General features: G+C 44.5%; 1 protein-coding gene and 1 long non-coding RNA gene across 3 annotated transcripts in view; one reads left to right on the forward strand and one right to left on the reverse strand.

The window, feature by feature from the left end:
• Window positions 1-19,502, reverse strand: part of LOC125009468 (high affinity immunoglobulin gamma Fc receptor I-like) — a 160,549-nt gene that overhangs the window by 75,274 nt on the left and 65,773 nt on the right. The gene's annotated exons all lie outside the window — the stretch shown is intronic.
• On the forward strand, window positions 953-9,376 carry LOC125010369. Of its 2 annotated transcripts, XR_007113056.1 has the most exons (7): window positions 953-1,479; window positions 1,721-2,611; window positions 3,183-3,302; window positions 3,382-3,462; window positions 3,565-3,665; window positions 8,318-8,427; window positions 9,089-9,371. It is a non-coding gene; the product is annotated as an uncharacterized LOC125010369 (long non-coding RNA). The 2 variants fall into 2 exon arrangements; XR_007113055.1 differs by having other exon boundaries at window positions 1,721-3,302; window positions 9,089-9,376.

Here is a 19,502-nt window from a genome sequence, read left to right on the forward strand (position 1 = left end):
ACCTGAGTAAACTGAAGAACTTTCTGGGTATTGATTTTCAGCAGAGTGATCACTGCGTAAAAATGTCACAGAAGAGATATGTTGAGAAAATACTTGACAGATTTGATATGCAAGATTGTAAGCCACGAGCAACACCTTGTGAGCCAAAGCTTAACTATACTGACAATGCAGAGGTAATGAGTGATCTAAGGAAATATAGAGAGGCTGTAGGCAGCTTGATCTACTTATCATGTACCAGACCAGATCTGAGCTATGTAGTGAGTAAACTTTCACAGTATCTTTCTGAGCCAACTGTACAACAATGGGCTACTGTAACTTAAAGGGCACAAACAAAAAGCTGTTACGTTACAAAAAGGGTGACAGTGAGCCACTTGGGTTGGAAGCATTCAGTGACGCAAACTGGGCAGAACATGAAACTGACAGACGTACTACTATGGGTTATTAGAGAGGATAGAAAAACACCATCTGTCAAAATTTAATTGATTGATTTGATGGATCAAAGTGGGTGTGGCAAATGTTCGAGGTGGGTGTGACCTTGGGGTGTAATTATGAGTTATTAACATCATAAAGGTCAAAAGGTGACGAATGGTGCTGACTAAGGTGTTTATTATGTCCAGTGAGTTGAGATCTCAGCTGACCAACAGCCTAAAAGCCCGGTACTAAGTGTCTGATCGGAACTTGAATTAATAGAACATAAGAGTATGATACTATGATTGAAGAAAAATTTTGATTGAACATGTTGATTTTCAGTGATTGAATGTTATACACAAAGTGTAAGATGAATAATAGTTGAAGCAGTGTAACCAATGTTTGTGAAATCAGGAGCAGAATAAGAAAAACAGGATACAGATCAGGCAGTGGGGGTAAAAAAGGGGAACTGAAACCTTATGGCCTAAGGGCACGTCAGGACACGTCCAAACACAGTTAGTGGAAAAGTACGGGAAATAAAATGTTTAAGTATTAATTAATAAGTCGTGAATGTAACACCCTTATTGGATAAAAGTAGTGGGGTGATGGTTAGTCATGGTAATGTATGGAAAGTAGGATGTGTCTCGATTTAAGAGTATAAAAGATGAAATGCAGAAGTATCTTACGGGAATTTCACCTCGGACACAGACTGTGCTGCATGTGGACTGAGCCAACTCCCTCGCAGTGCTATTTTGGCTTTAAAGTTTGGTCTGGATTCCCCCTGCCTAGCAGACAAAGTTTGGATTATCTTTCACACTCTGGATTTCTACTTCTTGGACTTTGTACGGAGTCGAGGAGATCAATTGGAATACATTTGTGAAGGATTTAAGGGATTTACCAAAGGACAGAGTCATCGTTCATCCGGACTTCCCTATTTTACCAACTCGTTCTGCGGCGGTAAAAGGACTGGGTTTGGGTGCGGCTCACTCAACACCTGTCCTTCCCTAAAAAGGATTTTTGGACAGTTTTGGACATTTTACTTTACCCCCACTTCATCTGCCTGGCTCATAAGTAATTCTTTTTGATTAATTAAAGTTTGGAATAGAATCTGATAAGGACATTTCTATTTAGATATTACATGATTGAAATTTTAACTGATTATCTGATATTCAAATATTATTTTAATAAATGTCTGATTTAGGAATTGATTGATTTATTGAGCTGTTGCAAATTGCTTACGCTGAACCTGCAAATAAAATTTGGCTCTAAAGTTTAGAAGTATTTGTTGACAATTATTTCTCCCTTTTTGCAGGTACTCAAGACTGTAAAACTATAGGCAACCTGAATGGTAGCTCCGGCACCTAACTCTTATTGGTCACAATAGTCAAGTCCACTTGAAACCATTCTTATGTCCCTAGGGCTTCCAGCCTAGCCTTTAAATTATAACCTGGCAGGTACCAAGTGCACAGATCCATTAGGGGTAAGCCACCACTGACGGGACTTAACCTCAGACCCAGCTGCAGGAAGCCTCCATGACTGGTGGATCCGGGGGACGTGAGGAAGCGTGGCAGACGTCAGGATTAAGGGTGGTTAGAGGCCAGGCGAGTTACCCCCCCTACAGCTTGAGTAGTGCTGTCACTGAGTTCAGTTGGGGTAATACTCTGCTGACGTGAAGCCGTAACCCTGTATAAACGGAGAAGCTGTCTTACCTGTTACCTGTGGGGATCTAACAATGGATATCCTGTGAAGTTGAGATGATTCATTTGGTTAAAGATCTGTTAGTATTTTGATGATGGTATGTGTCAAAGCGTAAGTGGCAAGTAGTACATGCCTAGACATGTTTCTATGAAACTCACGTGATGCCATCCGACCCTGCCCATGCTTTTGGCCAAGTGAAAAGCTAATGATAACCGAAGATTATTGCAGTCCATTCTCCAGTCCGCGCCAGACTTGAAAAATAAAATGACCTGTTGACCTTAAAGGTCAACGATCATCTTTTTATCAGGTGAAACAGCGGAGTCACAACCCCCGTACGTTTGGGATGGATGTGAAGCTCTGGCCATCTCTCACACACACTCAGTACTGGGGGCTTGTAAACAGGGTATAAAGCCATTGTCATACACGCATTTCATCACTACCTGCTGCTGAAGACGTCACATCAGTCTTGCCTGAGAGCCTCCAAAGAAGCACATTTTTGGGGGGGGTACGTAATCTCTGTCCCTTTATTATCGGGTGATTCCTTTCACTAAACCTAACATAGTTTCCTGAAGCTGTTTTTCAGACACAGATATTTTTTCATGAAAGCATCAAAAATGGGTTCTTGTATGTAACATTTTAAGACTGATTTTATACATGTTTCATTGTTACGGTATAAGGATAACACAGGGCCTTTCTTCCAGACACTGAGAAGGCGGCCTTCTTTCGCCGTGCATATGATGAGTACAGCCAGGGCATCTTATGTAAGGCATTTATCTGATTTAAATGAAGCTATAGATTTTACAGAAAAAAAAAAAAGAAATTTACAAGAATTAATTTTTTTGTAGGCACCCCTGAAGTAGTGTGATAGATAGTAAATGTGATAGATTCTATAGACTTTTATTACGATGCAAGACACCGTTTTGGATTACGAAAAAGAGAGTGAACTTCAATCTCAATCTGAAATTAACACAACAGACAGACCTGAGACACCTCCGACCAACGGTAAGAAGAAAAAAAAAAAGTATAAATTTTAAATAAGTAAAATAAATCCAAACCCGTTTCTCTCCATTTTGTAGAGTACAGACCAGAACCCGCTCACAAGGTGAACAAGGCTACTTGTACCAGCGAAGACGGTGTTTACTCACTATTCGTCATACCCGACACGCCAGAAAAGCAAGGGAGACAACCAGCTAACAGTAAGAAATTTTTTTAGAAACTTAATGATTATAAGTAAGCCATGTCACTCATTGTGATATTTTAACATGATTCTGATAGCTAAAGAAGCTGACACTGACGGAGGACCATCTGGATCCAGAATTAACATACCAGAAGCACCAGAGAAAGCAGTGACTGAGGGTAAGAAGAAAATACTAATTTTGTACAAACTTAAAATAAATAATTCTATAAATAATAGCTAATCAGCTAAATAAAATAAATACTTCTTTATCTATTCTGTAGACTCCAGGCCATACCCCAAACTGAAGCATTCCACTAGAAGAAGTGGCAGGAGGAATACGAGGAGATCAGCTTCAGGACGTCGGGGTCTATCGAGAGGGAAGGTTGTGAAAACTTTTTGGAAAATACTGACTTCTGTTTGTGAATTGACCTCAGCTTTGACTAGGTAGAGTGTGTGTGAGTGTGTGTGTGTGTGTTGTAATGATGAATGACCAAGGGGAAAATTCGGTCTCGCAGTCAGCTCTGCTATCTTTACAGTCTACGGTTGAAGTGTTAAGCGATATCCCTCACCTGCAAACTTTACCTCCACTGGTTGAAATACAACAACAATTAGAGATTTCAAACGAGCCTCAGGCTCGCCACGAATCTTCTGATTTACAAAATTTGGAAAGTATCGATGTAGCCCTTCAGCGTTTAAGAGAAGCTCCGTCCAGTCCTCCATCCCCCGAGCTTTTACCTCCGCCGCTTGAATTACAGCCTTTAGAGGTTTCAAACGAGCCTCAGGCTCACCACGAACCTTTTGATTTTCTAAAATTATGAAAGTATTGATGTAGCCCTTCAACGTTTAAGAGAAGCTTTGTCCAGTCCTCCACTCCCGGAGCTCTTACCTCCTCCCTCCCAACCCCGCGTCGTTTGTCCGTCTAATGTACCATTACCTCGGCCGACCCAGGTTCCCTCTGTTCGTCCAACCGAAGATTCCGTGCCTGGCCCGTCTAACCTTTTACCCGTAAATGATCCGTTACCAGGTCCGTCCTCATACTTCCCACCTGCAACACCAGCCGCTCAGAGGGGTGCGGGTCAAAATCCTGAATCCCCCAGGAGGGTCTCCAGAGACAGGTTTAATAACATTGAAATAAGACAGATGCTAAATTTCAACTTTCCCAATCCTGTGAGTAATTACGCAGAGTTTTATCTTAATGTGATGGAGACTCTCCAAGCAGAGGTTGAATGGGCTGTATCCTATGCCAGACAGGGGGATGTGCTGCAATTAGAATTAAGGGGGGAAAGATCAAACAGCGCCTCTGTCATAGTCACACATGACAGCGGTCTACCTCTAAACCATGTTCAAGAGGCTGTCGACCGCCTAGTGCAATCAAACATGACTATTATGCCGGAAGATGCGATGGAGTTACTTGTGCAGGTGGTACGTGGTCCTCGAGGGGGTGTTAAAAGAAAACTGCAAACCATCTTTGATGATGAAATCTGCAGCAAAAAAGCCCATTGCCTGAACATAGTCATCAATCCTGGCAACCAGCTCTGCTTTGCCATTAACCTCGCTCAGCTTTTAAACCGGGAATTAACCACACGACAGGCCACTGAGCACGCTAAAGTGCTACAGAATCATGCGGGGTTAGCAGACGACACTCCTGTGACATTTGATGATAATATTAAATTTTAACAAGACAACAATCCAGTGTTTAGATCCTCTGATATACCACTAGCTACCTGCTAGCTACCCGCCGAGCTAACATTGCAGCTAGCCGATAAAAGGATGACTTCTCCGGTGTTTGTTATATCAACCCCGAATCACACCGCTGAATGAGGACTGATCTTCCCATACGCTTACCGGAGGCAGCTCTAACTCATCAGGCCCTTTCTTTGGGCCTGTGCCGGTAAGTCCCGTTTCCCATCTTGCTGACCTAGTGTGTGATTTATAACTCTGCATTTTTCCGCTGTGGGCTCCTGTTGTGGAGCCCTTGCGAGTAAGTCTTGCTCAGTGCCACCGCTTACATCCGTCACCTAACACAACACCTGCCCTGTGTTGCATTCACCTTTACTGGCCACAGCTATTTGTGTTTCCTCAGCGTTTATCACGTACAGTTTGCTATCAATCATGGCTCCACTCATTGTGAGTAAAGTTGAAAGACGAGAGATCTCTTCTTCCCGTGAAAGCATGGTGATTCACCATCCCCAGAACAACGTATTTAGGCATGAAACCCAGAAACAGGTTCTCCTGATTGCATAGTCTGGAGTTTTGAGGAATGGAATAGGTTTTCACATTAATTTTCGACATGGGGTAGAGGGCGTTGCCTTTCATCAGAGCCGCTGAATGACCTAATCGCACTGCGGGGGACACGGTTACTTTTTTTCAGACACAGAGAAGCTCCCAGTATTTTGAGGCGGAAGTTGGCGTTGGCCTGACTCATCAGACAGAAAGCGTCACTCGCCCGAGTTAGTTTAATCCGCAAGTCGACACTGTTCAAAAGAAGTCTCTCGCTAAAGAAGATGTCCCCGTGTAGTGGGCCCATCACGTGAAACTCGCTCGAGGCGGCACTAAACTGAGCTCTTTTAACCAGACCCCGATTCGGACCGTCAGCCGCCACCACGGTTGAATCCATAAATCCGGCTGTGTCTTTATAAAACAGACCAGACGAACACTGACTAGCAAGTGTTTCATGACTGTAGTTCAATAAAAGCTCTATCAAAGCTCTGTAGGGGTGTGTAGCGCTGGACTGAGAGATTAATCTATCTCCCAGGGTCACATCGACCTGCGAGAAAATGGTGTTGAGGGGATAGTTGATCAGGCCCACACGAGCGTCCTGTGCCAAGTTTGTCCCATCCTCGTTAGTAATTTGTAGACGCAGGAATAGCAGAGTGTTGGCTAGATCCAGATATTTCTCTCCATCGCCCAGGATAAAAAATTCTATGGGACCGGTGTCCGTGAGAGCCGATAAAGGGGAAATCTCTGTATACTGACTCTGCTCGATAGACATCTGCGTCACCGGAGCAGCAAATAAGTCCAGTTCCGTCATGCTGCATTCTGGCGATTTGTGATGTAAAAGAGCCATTTTCAGGAGAAAATATCTTCGGCCTTCCTTCCTTTGGACCTTCGTCTCTGCACTGAATTACTATTAGCGGTTGACTTGCGCTTTTTATGAGCTGCTACGCGACGCCCGGGGGGTCTCTTTCCGAGAAGCATAAGTCCTGATCCTTCTTGGTTCTCTTCCTCTGAACCTCTCACGCGCCGAACAACCCTGCTGACTACGTCAGATGCTATGTTCTTAGCGGCATTTTGAAGATGAGGTTTTGCGATGGTAAAACCTTTTTTAACCATCGGCGTCACAAACCTAAATAGTTTTGAAAATATGGATCTCAGCCCCCTACCGTACATCATGGGGGCTCTGTGGAATCCTGGCAGGCCACTTCCCACTTGATCTTCATAATAACTTACAAATCGATAAAGATCAGGGTGAGGCTCCACCACCATCATTTTCAGCTCACTGTTTTACACGGTTTAAAATGTTACGTCGCAACCACTTTCCCGAACCTGAAATCTACCGGCCGGTTCTCATCGGTCTTGAGCTCGATGCTGATGTTTTCAATATGTCTTTTTGCTACCGGTAAGTAGTAGGTGGGGCTGAAGGTGTGTGAAATAACATCTCCAAATTTACCCTCAATTTGAACCGTTCTTAAGAGCGGGGCATAAGCGTCACCCACCGCCTGATGCTGAACCACGTCGCTATAACAGAACATATGATAAAACCCCGCTTTTATATCAGCGGTTCGAGGAGAGTGTCTGAGTAACCCGCTCATAAACCACTCACCGGGTTTTAATCCTAACATATAGGCCATGGGAGGGAAAAAACGTAATCTACAACGGCCGCTACCTAGCCACTGAAACTTATGTTTACATTTGTGATATCGTAGAGTAACGTTGGTGCTAATTTCCCTCATACAGGCGTTTATCTGTTTCATGATCTGCTCTTTGTCGGTGTAATATCCGCTTTCAAAAGGTTTGACGTGCAGGGTAAATCTTTTCTCGTCTCGTTTCTCTACCCAGCTATTAAATTTCTCAGGCCAGTTTTTCCAACGCACCAGAACCTGTTTTCTACCACGGCTAGTGCGCTCATCCAGAATGGCTTCCACTTGGTATGGTTTATCCTCGGTAATGGTTACTTTTCGTAGTTCGGCCTCATAAAAGGTTCCGTCGATAGGCTCCCCATCATTATCTTTTATTTTGTACACCAGTGGAAGGACAATGTTCAGCAGATGGATGATGCCAGCTTTAATATTTTCTTGGAGGATGGAAGACAGCAACCCAGCATCCAGCTGGTCTTCAGTAGTAGGCTCGGAGAGGCATGCCGCAGAGCTCTCCTCTTCTAAGCCTGACATAGGAGATGAAGGCGGAGTGGATGGTGGAGTCACGGTGGAAACACCATCAGTTTTCTCGGCGCCTTCCCTGGCAAGGCTTCCTGAATGACGCTCGCAGGCGTCTCACTAATGATAGCTGAGGTGTAAGCTCTCTTACTCATTTTATTTTTCAATTCTGGTGCGGACTGGAGAATGGACTGCAACGATCTTCGGTTATCATTAGCTTTTCACTTGGCCGGAAGCATGGGCGGGGTCGGGTGGCATCACGTGACTTTCATAGAAACATGTCTAGGCATGTACTACTTGTCTGTGTGTCTGTGTGTGTATCTGCCTGTGTGTGATTGGGGGTCTGTGCGTGTGTGTGAAAGCCTGTCCTGGCTCTTAAGGGGAGGGGGGGGGCTAGCCACTTACGCTTTGACACACACCATCAGCAAAATATTAACAGATCTTTAACCGAATTAATCATCTCAACTTCACAGGATGTCCATAAACACCTTAGTCAGCACCATTCGTCACCTTTTGACCTTAATGACTTTAATAACTCATAATTACCCCCCAAGGCCACGCCCACATTGACTGTTTGTCACGCCCACTTTGATCCATCAAATCAATCAATTAAATTTTGACAGATGGTGTTTTTCTGTCCTCTCTGTTATTTTGTCAGCTTAAGCCAGTTCGGTCCCCTGATTTCATGGAAAACCAAAAGGCAAGCCACAGTATCTCTTTCAACTTGTGAAGCTAAATACATGGCGCCAGCTGCAACTATACAAGAATGTATGTATTTGGTCCAACTGTTACAAGGTATTGATGAGTATCATTACAGGCAGCGAAAGGTTTATGAAGATAACCAAGACACCATAGCCTTAGCTAAAAATCCTGTTCAAAGGCAAAGATGTAAGCATGTTGACATAAATTATCATTTTGTAAGGTCAACTGTTAGTGATGACAAAGTAATGCTGGACTATTGTCCAACAGAACAAATGGTGGCAGATATTATGACAAAATGACCAACAAAGTCTAAGTTGTGGCATTTATGTTTGGAGACTAATATGCAATGAGATGTTTATGTTTATGAAATGTGTGTGTGAAGAGCAACATGAAGGAAAACCAAAATTCCATTTAGCAATATGAAATGAAATGTTAATGTTTATGAAGACCTGTAAAATACAAAGAGACCTTTGAGGGGATCATTGTATGTTTGTTTATTTTGAATGTACCAACTACCAACGTGACAGCAAGGGGGGGTGTTGGACTATGTGCTCTCTATTAGGTAGTGCTCTTATTTTGTAGGATACAGGAAGTGATTTTTTTGTTCAAAAAGATGTGTGCGATAAATCCAGGTGTGCTGCATCTGTTAATTAAAAAACAGACACTGTTAGGAGGTGACTTGTTGCCCTCTTTTGGTTTACTTTCATGTCTACTTTTCTCACCTCAGGTGTGTGGAATGACCTGCTGATTGCTACGCTGGGGCTGTGCTGCCTTCCCACCTGTTTCACATCTCTCGTTAAGTTGAACCATACTTAAGGACTCTCCACTCTACCATTCTCTGCCAGTTCTTCCAGTTGCCAGTCGTCCAGCTAGCCTCCGGAATCTTATTATGTGTGTATTAGACTTTTTGCTCAAGATCTTTTGTTATTAAAACTTCTGTTAAGCCTGAACATCCTGCGCCTGCGCTTGGGTTCATTCTCTCCCATTTTGCCACGACACACAACAGACACAAGGTGAACAGTGTGGTCGCTTCTCTTTCCCGTCTCCCTGGTATCTTCAGTTAAATTTTACATCATTGAAACAACTCTGCTAGCAGTTACTAAACAGTATATAATATTAGTACAGTGTGTATATATAGTATAAAATATACTTAAAATGAAAAAGATAAAAATCTTTTGGTCATGAGATGTGTAGTATTTAGTATCTATTTCTTACTAAAAGTGAGTGAGCAGTTGAGAAGATCAGTACGGTTCTGTCTTTAAATATGATGCAGCAACTGATTAGGTTAGCATAAAAATCTGAGGTGCAGAAAAATTACTCATCCAGACGTTTACAAACTGGTAAGAAAAAAATGAGGCAAGCTGGTTCTTCCTGTTTTCTGTCTTTATTCTAAGCTCACTAATGATGCTTTATCACTGTAAAAGACCCTGTGAGTGCAAGTCTCCCTGGAATAAGCAAGCCAGACTGCTTACACTGTGGTTTTGCCATGATAAGGGAAAAAATATAAAACAACACCATCTGTCAGTTTTTAATCGATTGACTTTGATGGATCAAAGTGGGCGTGACTGAGGAAGTGGGCGTGACCGAGGAAGTGGGGGTGACCGATCAAGTATGTGTCAGCAACTTTCAAGGTGGGCGTAACCAACGGTGATTGGATGTTGTGGCATTTCACTTCCCTCGGGGGTAGGAATTCGGGGTGTATGTTAAAGTTTAATTAGGTGAAAACAGCGGAGTCAGGAGTCCTGTGGCAGGAAGTTGGGGTCTATGCGAGAATCTTTTTATCAGATGAATCAGCGGGGTCACGACCCCCCAGTCACACACAGGCAGATACACATGCGCACAGACCCCCAGTCACACACACAGACACACAGACATGTTTCTATGAAAGTCACGTGATGCCACCCGACTCCGCCCATGCTTCCGGCCAAGTGAAAAGCTAATGATAACCGAAGATCGTTGCAGTCCATTCTCCAGTCCGCGCCTGACTTGAAAAATAAAAATGAGCAAGAGAACTTACACATCCGGTATCATTAGTGAGACGCCTGTGAGCGTCATTCAGGAAGCCTTGCCATGGAAGGCGCCGAGAAAACTGATGGTGTTTAAGTGCAGATTCCAGCAGCCGCCAACGGGCCCTCTCCAGGAAGAGTGGCGTTTGGAGACGGGTGAGAAATTTGGCTATTCTTTCAACTATCACACCACTGAAGTGTGTATGTATCATCTCTATCCGGGGCAAATCTTCAAGCCTGACACACCGAATGCCATAATCACTTCCAATGACTGGGGAGTACTGAACCGCTTGGTGGCCGGATGCATGAGAGGCGAGAGCATTCCATCTTGTGTCATGCTAAACGAAGAGGGAGAAGCCCATTTGAAGGAGGAGGGGGATCCCTTTGAGTTCCATGAGGGAGAAGAAGAAATCAAAAAATTCATCAAGATAATATGGGAGACCAAATCTGACAGCTCCAGTAAATGGTTTTACCGAGTAAAATTGGAGATGCACGGGAAGAAAAGTCCAGGCGGCCACCTGGTGCTGGACCGTTTCAGCTCTGAAAATGGGGTATTTCTCAGGTGCCTGAGTGTGCCGGTTGTTGAGTGGATGAAGATGCTGGATGAATCGGCCGATCGCATCACCGCTCTATTCCAAAACAGTCGCCTCTGGAAAGATGTGACGCTGGTGAGAAAAGACATTTCTCATCTGTTTTAGGACTACAAGGCCACTCCCCCCAACCCGCCCACTTCCCTGACCACAGCATAAATTTGAACACTCGAGCCCCAGGTCCGAACAAGACACCAACTTCAACTTTGAGCATCATGTCTCTCGCCTTTGACTCAACTCCACCTCCGTCTCCTCTCGTAGAGGAAGAGGTGACTCTACCACCCACTCCTCCTTCATCTCCTTTCGTAGAGGAAGAGGAAGAGGAAGAGGAAGAGGAAGAGGAGACTCCACCATCCACTCCGCCTTCATCTCCTGGGTCAGGCGTAGAAGAAGAGGAGAGCTCTGCGGCATGCCTCCCTACTACTGAAGACCAGCTGGATGCTGGGTTGCTGTCTTCCACCCTCCAAGAAAATATTAAAGCTGGCATCATCCATCTGCTGAACATTGTCCTGCAGGATTTTCGTAGTGAGATCTGCTTCCGTTGTCAGGTAGACCACCCTAGCCAGACGAACCATGAGTGCCTCTTTGAGGTCCCCAGCTTCTTCTACAGGAGTCACTTTCACCGGCTGATGAGGAGACTCTGGACACCGAAGTTTATACCGGCCCTGCAGCAGCTGCTGACTACCCTTCGTGTCTCTGTCGATAAATCCAGAATTCAAGTTGCGGCTGAAGCCATGCTACATGACCTGAGGTCCTGTGAGAATATCTTTGAGACAATCGGTGAGCTGTACGATTCGCTGGTTGGAGAGGACATCATGAAAATAGCTCTACTTCATGTGGTTGCCGATACCTGGAGAGGAGCCTGAAAACCGCCAGAATAAATTTCTTATTTAGAACACATTTATCTTTAGATTACTTTTTGAGTTTGTATGTGCATTTATCTACATCTTTGTCGTTGTTGTTTTTTTTTCTTTACCATGGGAAATTGTTTGAGAATAGTGTTCAGGGCTGTGAGGCTGAGGTACATCGTGTGGGAGCTATCTGCTATACTAGAGCAAGCTGTTGCCAACAAAGTGAATGATGATAAAAAATTTAAAATCAGCGGTAGCCCGAAACCTGACGAAGTTAAAAAATTAGAAATGTTTTTGGATTTAGTACGTGCTCGGGCTACAAATGTTGAATGGGAAGTGTTTGTGCAAAAGGCTGTAACATCATTCTTTGAAAGCTCTGTGATGGATACATTCTGTGGTATAATCAATGATGATGAAACTGTTGAAATTAATATGTTTCACCTGTTGGCACTTTACGCTCTGATCGTCGATGCATTGTCCCATTACGTTCAAGATCGGCTGAGCGATGATATCTTACAAATGCTGCAAACATTGCATGTTATTATACATCGGAAATTCACAGCCGCTGTTCTCATCCAAACCTGGAAAATGTTGAAATAATAATAATGATTTCTTTTCTGCCTTTTGTTAATAAACGAAAACAGTAAAGAGGTCTCGTCATTCTTTAACGTACGAGGGTGAAAGATGGAGAAAAAGGAAGAACGCCTGATGAAAAAGCAATATTATACACCTTCACATCCGGGAAGTTTTGGAGGGGTAGAACGGCTTCAGAGAGCTGTACAGGACGAAGGTGGGGCTAACGTAAAAATTGATCGAGTAAAAGATTTTTTATCGAAGCAGGATGCCTATACTTTACACAAACCGGCCAGGATACATTTTGCTAGAAACTGAGTATTTGTATCACGAACCCTGAACCAGTTTCAAGCGGATCTATGTGATATGCAAGCTTTAGCAGAGTTCAATGACGGGTATAAGTATTTATTAACGGTCATCGATATTTTTTCAAAGAAGGCGTACGCTAGAGCACTGAAGACAAAAACGGGAAGTGAAGTGAGCAGGGCTTTTGCCTCGGTGTTAAAGGAGAGCAAAGTGCCTGAAAAGTTACAGACGGACGCGGGTAAAGAATTCTATAACAAGACTTTTAATGCTCTGATGAAGAAGCACGGTATTACTCACTTCTCCACCGCTAGCGACCTCAAAGCTTGCGTCGTCGAGCGGTTCAACCGTACGCTAAAGACTCGAATGTGGCGATACTTTACGGCCAGAAACACGCGTCGATATGTGGATGTTTTGCAGGATCTGCTTAGAAGTTATAATGAGAGCTGTCATACGAGTATAAAAATGAAACCGAACGACGTCACAGCTGAGAACTCTCCTGCGGTATTTCAAAACTTGTACGGTAAATTTCCTCTTCGTCACAAAAACACGTGGAAAATGAATTTAAAAGAGGGTGATGTAGTGAGGATTTCCGAGCTGAGGGGTGTGTTTGACAAAAAGTATGAGCAGAGTTACACGGACGAGCTTTTCACCGTATCAGAATGTATTCCCCGCCTTCCACCGGTGTACAAAATAAAAGATTATGATGGGGAACCTATCGACGGAACCTTTTATGAGGCCGAACTACAAAAAGTAACCGTCACCGAGGATAAACCGTACCAAGTGGAAGCCGTTCTGGATGAGCGCACTAGTCGTGGTAGAAAACAGGTTCTGGTGCGTTGGAAAAACTGGCCTGAGAAATTTAATAGCTGGGTAGAGAAACGAGACGAGAAAAGATTTACCCTGCACGTCAAACCTTTTGAAAGCGGATATTATGACGACAAAGAGCAGGTCATGAAACAGATAAACGCCTGTACGAGGGAAATTAGCACCAACGTTACTCTACGATATCACAAATGTAAACATAAGTTTCAGTGGCTAGGTAGCGGCCGTTATAGATTACGTTTTTTCCCTCCCATGGCCTATATGTTAGGATTAAAACCCGGTGAGTGGTTTACGAGTGGGTTACTCAGACACTCTCCTCGAACCGCTGATATAAAAGCGGGGTTTTATCATATGTTCTGTTATAGCGACGTGGTTCAGCATCAGGCGGTGGGTGACGCTTATGCCCCGCTCTTAAGAACGGTTCAAATTGAGGGTAAATTTGGAGATGTTATTTCACACACCTTCAGCCCCACCTACTACTTACCGGTAGCAAAAAGACATATTGAAAACATCAGCATCGAGCTCAAGACCGATGAGAACCGGCCGGTAGATTTCAGGTTCGGGAAAGTGGTTGCGACGTTACATTTTAAACCGTGTAAAACAGTGAGCTGAAAATGATGGTGGTGGAGCCTCACCCTGATCTTTATCGATTTGTAAGTTATTATGAAGATCAAGTGGGAAGTGGCCTGCCAGGATTCCACAGAGCCCCCATGATGTACGGTAGGGGGCTGAGATCCATATTTTCAAAACTATTTAGGTTTGTGACGCCGATGGTTAAAAAAGGTTTTACCATCGCAAAACCTCATCTTCAAAACGCCGCTAAGAACATAGCATCTGACGTAGTCAGCAGGGTTGTTCGGCGCGTGAGAGGTTCAGAGGAAGAGAACCAAGAAGGATCAGGACTTATGCTTCTCGCTCGACGAGCCGGGAAGAGACCCCCCGGGCGTCGCGTAGCAGCTCATAAAAAGCGCAAGTCAACCGCTAATAGTAATTCAGTGCAGAGACGAAGGTCCAAAGGAAGGAAGGCCGAAGATATTTTCTCCTGAAAATGGCTCTTTTACATCACAAATCACCAGAATGCAGCATGACGGAACTGGACTTATTTGCTGCTCCGGTGACGCAGATGTCTATCGAGCAGAGTCAGTATACAGAGATTTCCCCTTTATCGGCTCTCACGGACACCGGTCCCATAGAATTTTTTATCCTGGGCGATGGAGAGAAATATCTGGATCTAGCCAACACTCTGCTATTCCTGCGTCTACAAATTACTAACGAGGATGGGACAAACTTGGCACAGGACGCTCGTGTGGGCCTGATCAACTATCCCCTCAACACCATTTTCTCACAGGTCGATGTGACCCTGGGAGATAGATTAATCTCTCAGTCCAGCGCTACACACCCCTACAGAGCTTTGATAGAGCTTTTATTGAACTACAGTCATGAAACACTTGCTAGTCAGTGTTCGTCCGGTCTGTTTTATAAAGACACAGCCGGATTTATGGATTCAACCGTGGTGGTGGCTGACGGTCCGAATCGGGGTCTGGTTAAAAGAGCTCAGTTTAGTGCCGCCTCGAGCGAGTTTCACGTGATGGGCCCACTGCACGGGGACATCTTCTTTAGCGAGAGACTTCTTTTGAACAGCGTCGACTTGCGGATTAAACTAACTCGGGCGAGTGACGCTTTCTGTCGCTTTCCGCCTCAAAATACTGGGAGCTTCTCTGTTTATGAAAAAAGTAACCGTGTCCCCCGCAGTGCGATTAGGTCATTCAGCGGCTCTGATGAAAGGCAACGCCCTCTACCCCATGTCGAGAATTAATGTGAAAACCTATTCCATTCCTCAAAACTCCAGACTATGCAATCAGGAGAACCTGTTTCTGGGTTTCATGCCTAAATACGTTGTTCTGGGGATGGTGAACCATCAGGCTTTCACGGGAAGAAGAGATCTCTCGCCTTTCAACTTTACTCACAATGACGTGGAGTACCTGGCTCTGTGTCATAACGGCCGACAAGTCCCGGCCAAAGCTTTCCAGCCCCAATTTAATAACGGCGTTTTCGTGAGACAATATTTTAAGACATTTGAAAGATTTACCTCTGTCCATCGACCATGAAGATTTCAAAAGAGGATATACTTTATTTGTTTTCAACCTGAGCCCCGACGAGGATGTGGCGGCTCTTTCCCCAGTATCCAGCGGTAGTTTGCGGCTGGAAATGAGATTTCGAGTCCCCTTACCTCACACTCTGACCCTGGTTGTCTACGCCTGCTACGACTCCATTCTGGAGATCAATTCAAAACGACAGGTGCTGGTGGATTATTATTGAAACAATGAATTCTACTGAGCTGGAAACACTCCTGAGCGGACTACTGGGTAACGTATTCCGTGGTGTCTGGGCTTCGGATGAATTACCCTCCCTACAACCCTCGCTGCCCGCATACTATATCGTGAACACCCACCCTCGTCATCTGCCAGGAGAGCACTGGCTGGCGCTCACTGTGGAAAAACATGGAAAGGCCACATTCTTTGACTCTTTCGGACTCAGCCCTGATTTTGAATATTATCCTACAAGCATCCTGTGTTTCCTGGAACGTCAACGTGGAATAAAACAGATCCTGCATCACAATCGTCAGCTCCAGCATGAATTATCGGATGTCTGTGGTCAGCACTGTGCATATTATTTGTGTCTAAGAGGAAGCGGCCTATCGTACGCCGACGTGCTATCTCACTATAAAGATGATCCTGTTCGTAATGATGCCATGGTATCTGAGTTTATTAAAAAAATATCGGAAATGTCTAGCACTCCCCTGCGGCGGGAATTCTAACCAGCTAGCCTGTTCTCTGCAAATGTTTAAAGATTGTTACCGTTTGTGAAAGGAAAAAGTCTGCAATGTTGAACGGATTCAATAAAGCTTTATTATTCAATGACTGATTTACAGAGTCTTTATTGTCGTACAATTATCGCAATCATTTATTTATTTATTTTTTATTTTTTGGTGATCTTAAGGAGAGAAATCTGTCCACTCCATAGTTGGACATTTTTTCTTTTATCTCCCCCTCACTCGATGAATGGAGGGGGACTCTGCAACAGCAGCAGCAGCAGTGTGCGTCTGCAGGGGGCCAGAGTTTTTGAGTCTCCTGAACTGCTCACGGGCCTGGGGGTTAGTCACAGAGCTCTCAGGAATATTGAGCTCTGACAGAGTACTTAGAAATTCTATCCATCCTTCCGGTGGCTGATCATTCACTTTCTTATAGGAAGAGGTCAGATGTTTTACCAGATCAAGCATATGAGAGCCTCTCACGGCTTTACCCCTGTAGATAAATTCACCTCTCGGCGTCCAGCTACTGGGGCTCTTGGATAGTTTTTTCATCACATACTCTGCGTTTTTTCGACTGCGTGTCGGAAGACTTTTTAAAACATCTTCCTCCTCCCCCACTTCCTGACCTTTCACCTCTGCGTTCTCTGCCTGATGTACCTCTTCTTGCGGTAGACTCAGAGTTATGGGTTGAAGTTCATTCTCCCCTTGTCTGCTGAGGCTGAGATAGCGTTGGAGCAAAGCGTTGTACTTTTTAATTTTTTCATAAGGATTTAAACCTCTCTCCTCTAATATCTCACGCATCTTTACATCCAAATCTTGCTGGGCTGTTTGCCTGATGGTGCTACCTGTAGCAACCGTGGGTTGACTCAGGCGGTTTAACTGATGCGGGGACACCAAAAACATTTTCTGCGTCGTCTTCAGAGCCATGGGAGTAGGAGGGAGGATTATCGTCTAGCGAGTCCTCCTATTAATTCCCCGATAATAGGAATGGCCGCTGTAAGCAGAGGGAAAAGGAAGCCTCCTGTTTGTAACACCCTGCGTTTACTCTTCACGCTGGCTTTCTTATCGGCAATGAGTCTGATATTTTTCTTACATCTTTTTAACTTCTGATATTGTTGCGGTGAAAGGGGTATATTCCCCTTCAAAAGATTCAGCGCGATCTCACACAACGTCTGGAGAAGATCTGGGGAGCACCCCCTTAATATATCCTTCCGTCTCTTTGGTGTGGCCTTGGCCAGAACTTTAAGCAAGGGTGCGTTTCTTTTCAGACGAGCGCTGGTCATGATTCTTTCTGAATGTACACAACAGGCCACTCATAGGGTAGTAGCCCCGTTCTCAGTCTGAACCTGCCTGGACAACGGTGAGTTAAATCCAGTAATAAATAGGAGTGCGGTTGACTAGTGGCATCTTCGAGGCTTTCTAAAAAATATTTTTTTCTGGAGGGAAACATCTGTTGAGCTAGTATATTCATCTGCAGTTTGTCTCTGGGATTTTTGAACAGCACCAGATAATTGGTGTTTAGACCGATGGTTCGACTGAATTTCCCTTGATGAAACACATTCTGAGTGAGCATTATGACGCTCATATTTCGGTGATGCCGGTATTGGGTAAAAATCCTTACCACCTCTGGGTGATCAGACGCTTGAAAGATGACATCATCCAAAATAACCAAGTGTGTTTGGTCGGCTGGAAAAAGAGACTCGTCTTCAAAAGAATCCGGTAATCCTTTAATAAATCTTATCTTTTTATTTTTCTTTTGCAGTTCAGTATACAAAGGTTGAAAAGAAGTATAAATCCATACAATATTATAAGGTACATCATTCATGACATGTTCACAGTTTTCCAGAACATTTTTTACAAAAACAGTTTTCCCATATCCACTCGGACCCACCACCAGACACGAAAAAGGAAGCTGCAATCTGGGGTCAAACTCAATCTCTTCTCCTAGAGAGTGTGACATTTTCTGATTAATAACCAAAGGGTTCGGTTCGCCTGCCAGCTAAAAGACGCCTTTTGTCATACACCACCCTGAACCTCTTTTGGAATGAAGAATTTTTCAGGGTGAAGCCTTTTTTATCTCGCACGATGTTCTGCTGAGGCACCGTAATGACGGCGTCGCTGAGAGGATTCTCAATGTAACCCTCTACCAACTGTTTAATACTGTTGAAGTTAATTTCTTCACCACTCTGACGGTTCAGTGTGATACCCTTCACGCGCAGTGACACTTTACCCCCTCTGGTCTGATATGCATAACTTTTAGGACCTGCTGCTGCAAACTCTTGAATGTAGTCCCCGCCCAGCTCGTCCGTCAGCTGCCCCAGGTAGTTACCTGTGGGAAGAGGCATCTCCCCCTCTCTGACGACATAAATCAAGCTGTCAGTGTCATAGTACAGTATCCTTTCGGGATCATGTACCATCTCCATATACCTGTAAAGAGTCAGTCGAGCGTAGGATGTGCGATTTTACTGGGGTCTAAGTCAATACCTTCGTTGGCTGCGTAGTCTCTGATGTAATTTTCTCTGCTAGCCTCATCCGATGCTTCAGGGGGGAAACCAGAAGCCTCCTGTTTACCCTTCAGAAAGGTGTTGATGTAGCCCCTAAAAATGGAGTCGCTCTTTTGCTTGAAATGCCAGACTTCTGTTATCTGGGCTACACGGTATCCACTGTCTAGGGCTTTCGTGAATTCAGGCGTCGTCCAGGTACCGGATAGAGCTCTTTCTCCGTCACTATGCGTGCACAAACCGACTTGATGGTTGATCTCAGCACACACACGGCAGAGAGTAAACACCAGTTTACCTCGCTCAGTTTTATGCGGTAGAACAGGTAGAAATAGCTTCCGAGGGGGATACACGATAGCTTTAATCAGGCCGAAGTACTCACGCGGATCTTTAAAACCCTGACGGATAATTTCGGGGTGGCCAAGGGGGTAGTGAAAGTGCGCGTTAACGTACGGATACAAGGATGTAACATCGACGTAACGAACCTGCTCGGTGTCACTTGTCGTGTACCTCAGACGGATGGGACAAGTTCTACCTCCAAACAGCGCATCGCAAGGTTTTAAGGGCTGCGGTGCACTATACTGAAGGAGGAACTGTTTCACTCCGTCATGAGATTTTTTCATTCGGATCCAGTCATGCTCCCATATGAACTGTACCGAGACGTGTAGCTCCGATCGCAGGGT

The sequence above is a fragment of the Mugil cephalus genome, chromosome 1, assembly GCF_022458985.1.
Source record: "Mugil cephalus isolate CIBA_MC_2020 chromosome 1, CIBA_Mcephalus_1.1, whole genome shotgun sequence".
In the NCBI taxonomy this organism is placed as follows: Eukaryota; Metazoa; Chordata; class Actinopteri; order Mugiliformes; family Mugilidae; genus Mugil; species Mugil cephalus.